Source organism: Chenopodium album, chromosome 12, assembly GCF_948465745.1.
Source record: "Chenopodium album chromosome 12, dcCheAlbu1.1, whole genome shotgun sequence".
NCBI classification, from domain to species: domain Eukaryota; kingdom Viridiplantae; phylum Streptophyta; class Magnoliopsida; order Caryophyllales; family Amaranthaceae; genus Chenopodium; species Chenopodium album.
The window spans coordinates 18,390,911-18,401,454 of NC_137845.1; the positions used below are offsets into that span (position 1 = coordinate 18,390,911).

General features: G+C 35.1%; 1 pseudogene across 1 annotated transcript; it reads right to left on the minus strand.

Annotated features, from left to right (window-relative positions):
- Nucleotides 1-801: 801 nt before the first annotated feature.
- On the minus strand, nucleotides 802-10,259 carry LOC145572180 (4-hydroxybenzoate polyprenyltransferase, mitochondrial-like; annotated as a pseudogene). Its single transcript, XR_014096708.1, has 9 exons — nucleotides 10,064-10,259; nucleotides 8,573-9,200; nucleotides 6,957-7,092; nucleotides 5,983-6,104; nucleotides 5,394-5,463; nucleotides 5,138-5,287; nucleotides 4,037-4,172; nucleotides 3,827-3,923; nucleotides 802-1,254 (listed from the first exon to the last, which is right to left on the minus strand). The product of XR_014096708.1 is annotated as a 4-hydroxybenzoate polyprenyltransferase, mitochondrial-like (transcript).
- Between the last annotated feature and the right edge of the window lie 285 nt (nucleotides 10,260-10,544).

Here is a 10,544-nt window from a genome sequence, read left to right on the forward strand (position 1 = left end):
TGGAAAATGAAGTAGTGATGCAAATAATTCGGAAATGTGAAGTTAAGTCGATAGTAATGGAGTGTAATTGATGAAAATGGAGTGAGAATGCAGAAAACGTGGGTGAGAAGAAGGAGAAAGGCGGGTCGTTGGGTTTGGTTTTTTTTTTTTTTTTAAAAAAAACATGGATATTTAAAGATCGGGCCGTGCGCGGGCTGAACTTTAAATAAACGGGTCGAGCGCGGGCCGAGTAATAGAACGGACTCACATGAGTCCGTTCTACACAATATTTTTCGAGCAAAATAATAAGGAAAAAACAAATAGCGGCAAATTTGAATAATCGATGCATTAAACGAACCTAAAAGAAAATCAAAACAAAGATAATTGTGCAAATATATGAATAATAACTCTGAATAAAATGCATACTAAGCTTTGCATACCAAATTACCAATTAGTCACTACTTGGCTTGGCACATAACAAACGTGGTTGCTAAGGAAAGAGCCCTGCAGGATTGTAAGTGTGTATAATCGAAACTTTATTATAGGTTATTGTTAGTCGTCTCATTTGGACCGCCTAAACAAGTAAACAAAAACTTTATGGGAATATCCCCAAATATATAGATTGAATGTTGCTTAGCAACTTCATATGCTATGGGGACAAAATATACATGTAAGGGAAGCTTGAACATGCTTTCAGCAGGGCATATCAGATTACCAGCCATGCTATGACAGCTATGACAGTGTTTGTTTAAGCTGATAAAGAATGAAAACAACTGTAATTAGTACCTCCATTAGAGCAATATATGCTTCATCGGGACAAAATTGGTATGGGGATATAGGCTGCCTTTTTTAATGTAAAATCCCGATTCAAAGACTCAACAGGATGGTTAATATGCTTGGGTACAAGTGTACTGGAAAGGCTGAGCCACATATTCATCTCATAACCTTTTGTAATGTAGATAGTCTTAGAACTTTCAGATGCATGCATGGATTTGTGAAATGCCCAAGAATCCATGAAAAAACCACAACCTTTCGTACGAAGCACCTTGGAAGAATCCAAAAGGAGAGAACTGGTATAAAAGGAGTGCCAACCATTGCCATTTCCAGTCACCTTCTTAAGGTTATTCTCAATTCACAAGAGAATGCCTCCTCTGATAAAAATCTTACAACAGAAATTAAAGACTAGAAGACCTCTATAATAACAGCTATGAGGCCAGTCTTCCAAACAAGATGCCGCTAAAGATGAGAGCGCCAAACCATTTGTTTGAAACAAACCTGACAATTCAGAAGGAAAAGGTATATTATAACATGAGCACAGCGGCAGAAGTTTGCTATGGAATTAACTAGGACCAAAATATATTATTTTTGAGGACAAGTTCACAATGCATGCAAATTTCAAGAATGAGAAACACATGCATTAATGATGCAAAAGCATAACATTCAACACCTAGACTATGTTCTTTCAATCTTTCATCATAATATCATAATCTTTACAAATTTTTTTAATGGTAAAGAGGACCGTAGTCCTTTTCTTTATATCGTACAGCTCCTTATATAACAATTCATGATTCATGTTAGTTGACCCTAAATTATTTTGGGACTAAGGGTTAGCTATTCTTGTTGTAAGGAGGACCCTAATAAGACAACCCTCAAAGTTTTTTTGTTCCATAGGCCAAGCACTAGAGAGTAGAGGGGAGGATAAGGGAGTCCTTACCCCCAAGTACCCTCACTTGGCAGGATTTAAACCCTAGACCTTTAAAAGATTGAGGTAAGAATTTAAACCAAGTGAGCCAACAATTTGTTGGTATGTTTTTCTACATGCATATGCACTAGTGTTCTTTTGATGCACATGTGTCCATGACCTAAACATGATTTAAGTGTGATTTGTGCTTGTTGAAAATAGTTCACATTGCATGCAGTTTTTATACTACCCCATTAGGATTTTTTTAACAATTGACAGTACAATGTAGTGTCTTTTATTAAACCATAGATTGGCATTTACTACATCTTGAACAATATGCCTATCTTATCCAATATGGCAACTGCATACCAGACAAATCAGTACCATGATGTGATCATACAGGCAAAAGGGTAGAAAGGAAGTTGTGTGTGTGTTGGGGTTGCAGAGGAGAAAGAGGGGGGGGGGGGGGGGGGGGGAGGTGCACAGTAACAAAAACAAAGTACCTAGGAGTTATGAATAACTCCCGTTATCTCAAAACTAACTAGCTAAATCGACATTACTCAAGGGTAGACCTGGCCAACGGGTCGTTCGGGTCGGGTGCGGGTGGGTCACTTCAGGCCAGTAAATCAATATTCGGGTCAGGTTCGGGTTGATGGTAATTCAGGTCAATTTGGGTTTCGGGTCAGTTTCGGGTCAATGGTAATTTAGGTCGGGTCGGGTCAATTCAGATTTCGGGTCAATGGTAATTCGGGTTGGGTCGGGTATCGTGTCAACACTTTGGGTTGAGTTCGGATTGGGTCCATTCGGGTCGGGTCAATCTTCGGGTCCAATTATCGGGTCAAGTTTGGGTCAGGTCAAATTCGTGTCGGGTCTATTTGGGACAGGTTAATTTTCGTCTGTCAATGTAGAAAATTGACCAATAATATATTATAATTATCAATAAGTATAAAGTATAACAATTAAATATTAATAATATATTCATTAACAATTCCAACTAACTATATACACAAGACTGTATTCTGTATGTATGATCACAATCACTGATTAATTGGTCAAAAATTCAAATTAGATAAAATGAATAGTGGAAAAAAAATTCAATGTAACACTTAAAAGAAGAAGCGAAGAGTAATAGTAATAATAACAATAACAAAAACCAGTGTTCCTAGTCAAATGGAATTCTTTATGAATTACGAGTAATAAATTACACACATATTTCAAAAGTATTTTACACACAATAATATACTGTTTAATTTAGGTTATTTTCGATAAGTGTTTATTCGGGTAAAGTAATTAAGCCATAAATCAGTTAGGTCATTTTCAGTATTTGTTAATTTTGGGTCAGGTCATTTCGGGTATAGTTCAGGTTACTTCGGGTTTCGAATATGTTCGGGTCAATCAATTCGGGTCAAAATCGGGTCGGGTCACTTCGAGTTTCGGGTCACTTCGGGTATCGGGTCAATTTCGGGTCGGGTCAATTTGGGTCCGGCCAATTCGGGTATCGGGTCAACTCCACTTCGGGTCGGGTATGGGTTGGGTCAGGTCGACTTTGTGTTTGGGTTAATTTCGGGTTTATGTTTTCTGGTCATGGGTCGGGTCAGGATTGCCAACTCTCTACTCAAGGGCAATGATATTAAAGAGGAGGGATAAACATGGATGTGTAAGTTGTGCAACTACAACGTTAGTGAAAAGGTAGAGAGAAAATTTATTGAAAACAGTAAGATAGCTTAGTTCTCGGTCAATCCCAAAAATAAAATAAAATTATACCTTAACTCTAGAATGGAAGGAGTGGTGGCAGTTTATTAACACATTCTGTGAGTTCCATCATTACAAATTTAAAACTTAAAAAAAAAAAAAAAAAAAAAAAAAAAAAAAAAAAAGCAATACTTGGTTGGAAATTTAGAACATTCATCAGAAAAATCCAAGGATGACAAATTTATCACAAATTGCTCGTCCTTGGGCATTGACCCACAAATTCAAAGGTCAAGTATAATATGCAAAACAATTAAACATTGGTCCATAATAGCACTCAATTACTCCTTCCCTAGTTCTTTGCAAATTAAAACTGCATTTGAAACTTTGTTTGACACAATACCTAGAACATCATAACCAATTCAACGAGCATAATATAGTAAAATCAGCCATTAGTTATAAGGGATAAGAGCATACTTTCTATTACAATCAGCACGATTCGACAAGTCAACCGTATAGATCTGCCATGTCATCTGCCCAGATGCAGCAGCCAAACATGCAAAATATAGCCATCCTGTAGTTCCAACAGAAGAAAAAAAGCAAATAGCCTTATAGTCAAATCCTATAAACTATAACCCCAAATATATAACTAGAAACCATGAGCAGAAAACTATGAGACATGCATACCCAAATGTGCATTGTATCCACTGAGAGCAAGGCTGCATATGCTTACAATTCCAAACCCAGTGACCCATTCCTTTGTTAAGTCCCCAAACCTCAAGGCCGTAGATTTCACACCCACTTTCAGATCATCTTCTTTATCCTGCAGTAATTTACAGTCTCAAAGGGTTTGATTCTCAAGATATTAATCAAAGACCTTTTAATTTACATTCCACAAAGGTTTTTTTGACTTTTACCACCAAAAAAAATCACAAAATTGTTTTTTACTTCTAGAAGTTCTAAAACTTTTATTTTAGCAACAAAAAAGAAATTAAAAATTGTTTTTTACCACCTGCCGCTAAAAAAAAAACTGGTAAGCCTAATGGAATTTTTTAAATTCTTTGATTTTCGTGCCAAAGACATGATTTTTAGGGGTTTTGGGGGGCATTTTGGCCCTATGAGTCCAATTGGAGGACAGAATTGACAAAAAAATGACCGGAAATGCCTTGTTTTTCCTACTAAAAAATACCACAATTTGCATTTTCGTGCCAAAGACATGATTTTTAGGGGTTTTGGGGGGCATTTTGGCCCTATGAGTCCAATTGGAGGGCAGAATTGACAAAAAAATGATCGGAAATGCCTTGTTTTTCCTACTAAAAAATACCTCAATTTGCAAGAAACACGCAAAAGGCATTTGCGATCATTTTTTGTCCTGACCTCAAATTAGACCCATGGTACCAAAATGCCTCCCAAAACCTGTAAAAAACATGTTTTGCACACGAAAATCGAAGAATTTTTGTTAATAGCCGTTAAGAGTTAACGGTTTTCTTGATGGTAGGTGGTAAAAAATAATTTTTAGAATTTTTTTTTTGTGGTAAAATAAAAGTTTTAGAAGTTTTGGTGGTAAAAGTCAAAGAATCCTTCCAAAAATACAAATAAGCAACTATGATTTTGAAGATCAACCAATAACTTAAAAGAAAACAGGTTGCAGAAATATGGCAATTTCTTCAATTTAATTTTTCTCTAGAGGCCACCACACTACCATTATCAAATGCTAGGTATAAAAGCAGATTATGTCATTTGAACTAAAGATGTTATAATATTTGTGAAGAGTCTAAGAGAGAGTACCTGATGTGCATAGATAGTGTCATAGACCAAAGTCCAACAAACACCAGACAAGTACAATGGAAGGACTACAAAAGGGTCTAAACTTCCTCTGACAGCAGACCATCCCAAAAGCGCTCCCCAGTTAAACGTCAATCCAAGGTATGCCTGGGGCTGTAACTCCACAATTACATATTCCAGACATGTCAGTAGGGAATAACATGATGTTTACAAGCAAGGACAAAGAAAAACGTAATAAAATGCTTCACAATATTATTACCCAAAATGTCAGCCTCTTCATAAGGGGATATGAGAAAACTAGAAGCAAGGATGAAGCTCCCAGAAAGCGGCTGTTGATAAATGAATGTCAACACACTGATTTTCAATCAAACAGAGAGTGTATAAGCATGAAGACATACTACATATATAGAGTTCAAAATTTTTTTTTATCATAATCATTATCAACTTTATGTAGTTTAATTATTCACATTGTAGTTCAAGAACAGTAAAGTTCATTCTTCAGAATTTTTAGCAATAATGTTTTACACTATTCCAGAAAATGCAAGTAAAATGAACTTTTTAGTCATATCCCTGTAATGCTGTAACCACAAACTAAGCACCAAAATTAGTTGAAACAATTATTAGGCTCAAAACTACTTCATAGCTAGCTTTTTTCAGTGCACAGGAACCAAACTCCATTGATTGAAAAGGGTTAAAGAGTTATCCAAACTGGCCATTTCTGTAACACTAATGAAATGTATGATCAAATTATATAGCATTGGCAACTCCTTTTTATAGCAGTTAATTTTGGAGCAGAGTTAGCTCAATCATTTAATCTTAGTTCGGAACAGAAATGATACAGAGCTCACCTGTAATCATTCAGCTGAAGGAGAATTCCGAGACCCAATAGAAGTTGTACACCAAGAAAGGAAATCCCTTGAAATGGAGTCAAAAGACCACTAGCAATTGGTCGTAGCTTAGTACGTTCCACCTGAAAACAAAATTTCCATTCATTGCAGAGGATTGGCATTGAAGAAAAGGTGTAGTCATCAATAACAAAAGGGATATTTTCAAAAATTGAACTAGTTGACCAAATGTCTAAAAATATAAAATCATGAGTATAACTATCACAATGAACATAAAAGTAAGCCCACTCAGCTCCAAATAAAGTCTAATTCTAAGCTAATGATTCCGATCTTAGTTGTGGGCGGTATTAGTCACAATGAAAATAGCAATTCAAAAATACACGCTCCTCCACGATAAACAACCAAATTCGATCACAAAAAAAAAAAAAAAAAAAAAAACAGTGAATCTAATCGAATAATTCATTACAAAAGACCCTTATATTTAAATTCTACTGCAGCTCCCTACTAGTTAGATTACATTAACACTCACATGATTATTTAGAACACACAAGAAGACTAAAATTCTTTCAAATTTATAGAAAGCATCTAAGCATGTTGCATCATCATCATACATTCATAAAATATACTTGAAAGGATACCAAATCAAAAACAGATTAAATATTGACACAGGATCAGAAGATAGATACTATGGGGAACAGAATCTAAAAAAGGTTAAATGGGAACAGGGGGTAATTCTGCACTTAACCAGACCATAGCTAAATATTGATAGGGATAGCGTACAGAATACTCATGTGAATACAGCAATTTAACATCCAAACAGTTCCGTCTAGTATAAGCTTAGTTGAACCCTATTTAGTATACCATCATACTGCATTTTTAATGAATAACAGATGTAAACATTTGCAAAGAAAAAGAAAATTGATGATCAGTAAATGATTCTATAATATACGCAAACATAGAAGAAATGAAGAATTTACCTCCACATCAATATCTTGGTCAAGGAGATCATTTATAGTACAACCAGCACCCCGTAGGAGAAAAGCCCCACAACCAAACAGAGCCAGCATCTTGAAATCGGGAAGGCTTCCTGGCTCTGTTGCCATGGTAATGGACCTTAGAGCCAAAAGAAAATGGTAAAGATGCCAAGTTGATGTTTCATTAACCATGAATGAAAATATTGACAATTATATTGTAGCTAATAAATTTCGTAAATACAGTAAAGCATGCAAGCCCTAAGCTCAAGACAATAAGTAAAGTCAAGGAGCAAGTCCAGACTCAACATTGTTCTTTATATTTCATTTGAAAAGGTTTAATGCCTTCATGATAGTAAACTGGATGCATAAAACCCATAAATGCAAAGATTAAGCCATCAGAAATAATAATACCACTATAAAGCTGGGACCTGAGAATTGCAATAGAACAGTAGCCGGAAACAATTTATAAGGATGCAAAACAATCAAGAGTTTATACATAAAGTTTATGTGACATCAAAGCTAGTAGTCTCCATGCATGCTCGTAGTCTGTTCATTTCCTCATGAGCTTCAGAGCACCTAGATGGTGATTAGTAATTTCTAATATCTGACATCACATCCTAGCACAGTTCAGCCACCTTCATTTCCCCACCTCAGATATGTTGACAAACTATGCTTTGCCACTATCCTTTTAATTTGCAGGAAATAGCATAATATATTGGCATTTTATTTAGTACAATTTTTTCATGAAAAATCCCTTTGTCCCTAACGAGTTTCCAATGTACAATTTATGATCACCCCGATGTAAAGTTTACACTACCTTTTCAAGTTAAAATTGATAATGCATTTTTTCCCCATTCTCGTCATCCCATCAATGCTTCTCTCTCCTTTCATCATCTCTTACTACCTTATCCTCTTTTTTATTTTAAAAATTTTCATCTACAAGCTACATTTGACAAATATTCCTAATATTTATGCCATTCTAACCATGAAGTTAATAGTACTCATTCTTTTTGTTGTTCCCATACAGAATCTTGACACTATTCATAAATTGAGAGAATCTACTAAATTAATCTCAATATATAAAAAATTATTAACATAGTTATGTTGAATTTTATTTGATTCGTTTCAATGAGTAGTTTATTTGAATTTTACAAATTGTACATATAATAGCTGCTTATTTAGTATCACCATCCATGGGAGGGCTATCCAATACTGTGCTATATATTTCCTTCATTTCTTTTTAGTTGACACGTTTCTTTAGTCACGTTTGTCAATGCACGATTTTAACCGTTAATATCTTTAATTATCGATAAGTAAAAATTATAAAAAGTTGATATTTTGAAAATTATACCGTGACGAATCTAACAAGACCCCACATGATTATATTTGTCATTACATATAAATCACAAAACATGGTCAAAAGGGAGTGTGTAAATAGTGCTAAAGTCAAAACATGTCAACTAATAAAAAACGGAGGTAGTAAATAACAACCCCCTAATTACTAGAGATCAATAATGTAGCATGTAATCCAATCATACAAAATCAAAAATAACGAAATCACCGAAAACCAAACTATAAATGCAATTAAAATTGACCAAATTCCAATTAAAACCTCTTACCACATACATGGCCAAGCAAGCAACCAAGTACCAATAGGTTTATCTAACCGAGCCAGCTTAGCATAGGGCTGAGCACTACGTGGCAAATACAAATCAACCCATTAAGTCTCAGTCTTTGTCTTCAACTTCAACTGATCATCGTCGTCTTCTTTGCCAGAATTCGCAAATTGTGACCCTTGAGGTACCGTAGAATAAGCATAGAAAAACGATTTCTGGCATAATGTAAATTGGTCCAAAAAATTTAATTTGAAATTGAAATTAAAATCAGGGGTTTTGTAAATATTGTTAGGTTTATGATAGGGGTTAGAGTTGGGGTAAGTAGATGATGATGGGCAGAGGAGATGAGGGTAAGAGAGAGAAAATGGAAGGAGTTTACGGCTGGAGCGGGAGAGACGACAAAAGGCCGCCATTGATGGAAAATTCTAAGGTTTAAGATGAAAATGGTGGGTGGCCGCTGACAACTGTTGGCGGTAGCGCCAGTTTGGTGCTCCTTTGACGGCAGCTCACCCTACAGGTCGGAGGCTAAATCTGACTCTGAATCCTACTCCGCAACTCCGAATCCAATCCGACTTCAATATCCAACCTCCGACTCTGATCCGACGAATTTTTTATCTTACAATTATCAATTCTGCCATCACAAAACAAACAACAGATTATCAACAGCAGCAAATAAATCCAGATTTGAGCAATTATCAACCACTCCACATCACACAACAAAACAAAATAACAAAGAATGAACACATTATCAATTCTTGTCTTACAATTATCAATTCTGCCATTTAAATTAACAGAATCTAAGACATTAATTCCATCTAACTAATATAGATTAATCAACTCGTTATTTATAAATGAGATTTCATATTTAAATTAACAATTATTCAAAAATAAAATAAAAAAAAAACAAAAAAAAAAAAAAAAAAAAAAACTCATGAATTCAAAATTTAGAAGAGTGACTGCGTGATACAGAGATGATATATATCTGCCTTAGTTCATAAAGTTACACAGAATATGCAGGAACTTAATCCATTTAGAAGAGTATACCCTCATGAAATCATACTAACTTTAGTGAGGCATTTTATCAAACAGTTGGTATGCACAAATACAAAGCTCGTTTTCGAATCTTAGAGGGTGCGAGCAATTGATGACAAAGGAGAGAGAGAATGCATGAAATTGTAGCTTTATGTTCCCCTGTACATTCATCCAACAAACCCCCATGGCCGAAATTGCCATGAAACTAAGTAAAGTATCATGCAAAATTCAGTTAAATTTTGCTAATTGAATCCAATGGATTATTTTCGAACAAAATCACACCGAAACGAATAGATTATTTTCGAAAAAATGTAAACTGAATTGAACAAAAATAAATGAATCGAACAAATTCAAACTAAATTAGGGTAGAAATTCGGGGGAAAATTAAATATTGAGTTTAGTGAAGAGATCAAAAAAAAAAAAAAAAAAAAAAAAAAAAAAAAAAAAAAAAAAAACACTCACCCTATAAATGTTGTGAAAATGTGGTATGAGTTTAGAGGAGGAAGAACCGAAGAAGGGAGGAGGAATACAAATTCCGAAGTGCCGTTGCAAAGTACATCATGTTACGAGATGTTTGCTTTTTGGTTCGAGGCAGCTTTTGGGTGGGAAAAGAGGAGGGATTTTTTGTGGTATGGGTGAAGGAGAGGGGCCGTTTCCGATAGGGGGAAGTGGTGTCAGGATGGGGTGTTGTGTCGTGTGGGGAAGTATAAATTTGTTACTCTTTCTAACTACTGGACTCAACAAGTCGTCACCAATCCTGCGTTCAGAACTCGCATTAGGAATTCCCACGTGAAGAGGGTTTTCAAGGTTTACATTTATTTCTTTTACCATTGTAATATATATATATATATATATATATATATATATATAGAAATGGGATCACATGAGACCACATCCCTTATGTGAGAACCCTATTATATGTGAGGACTCATTATAACCGTTG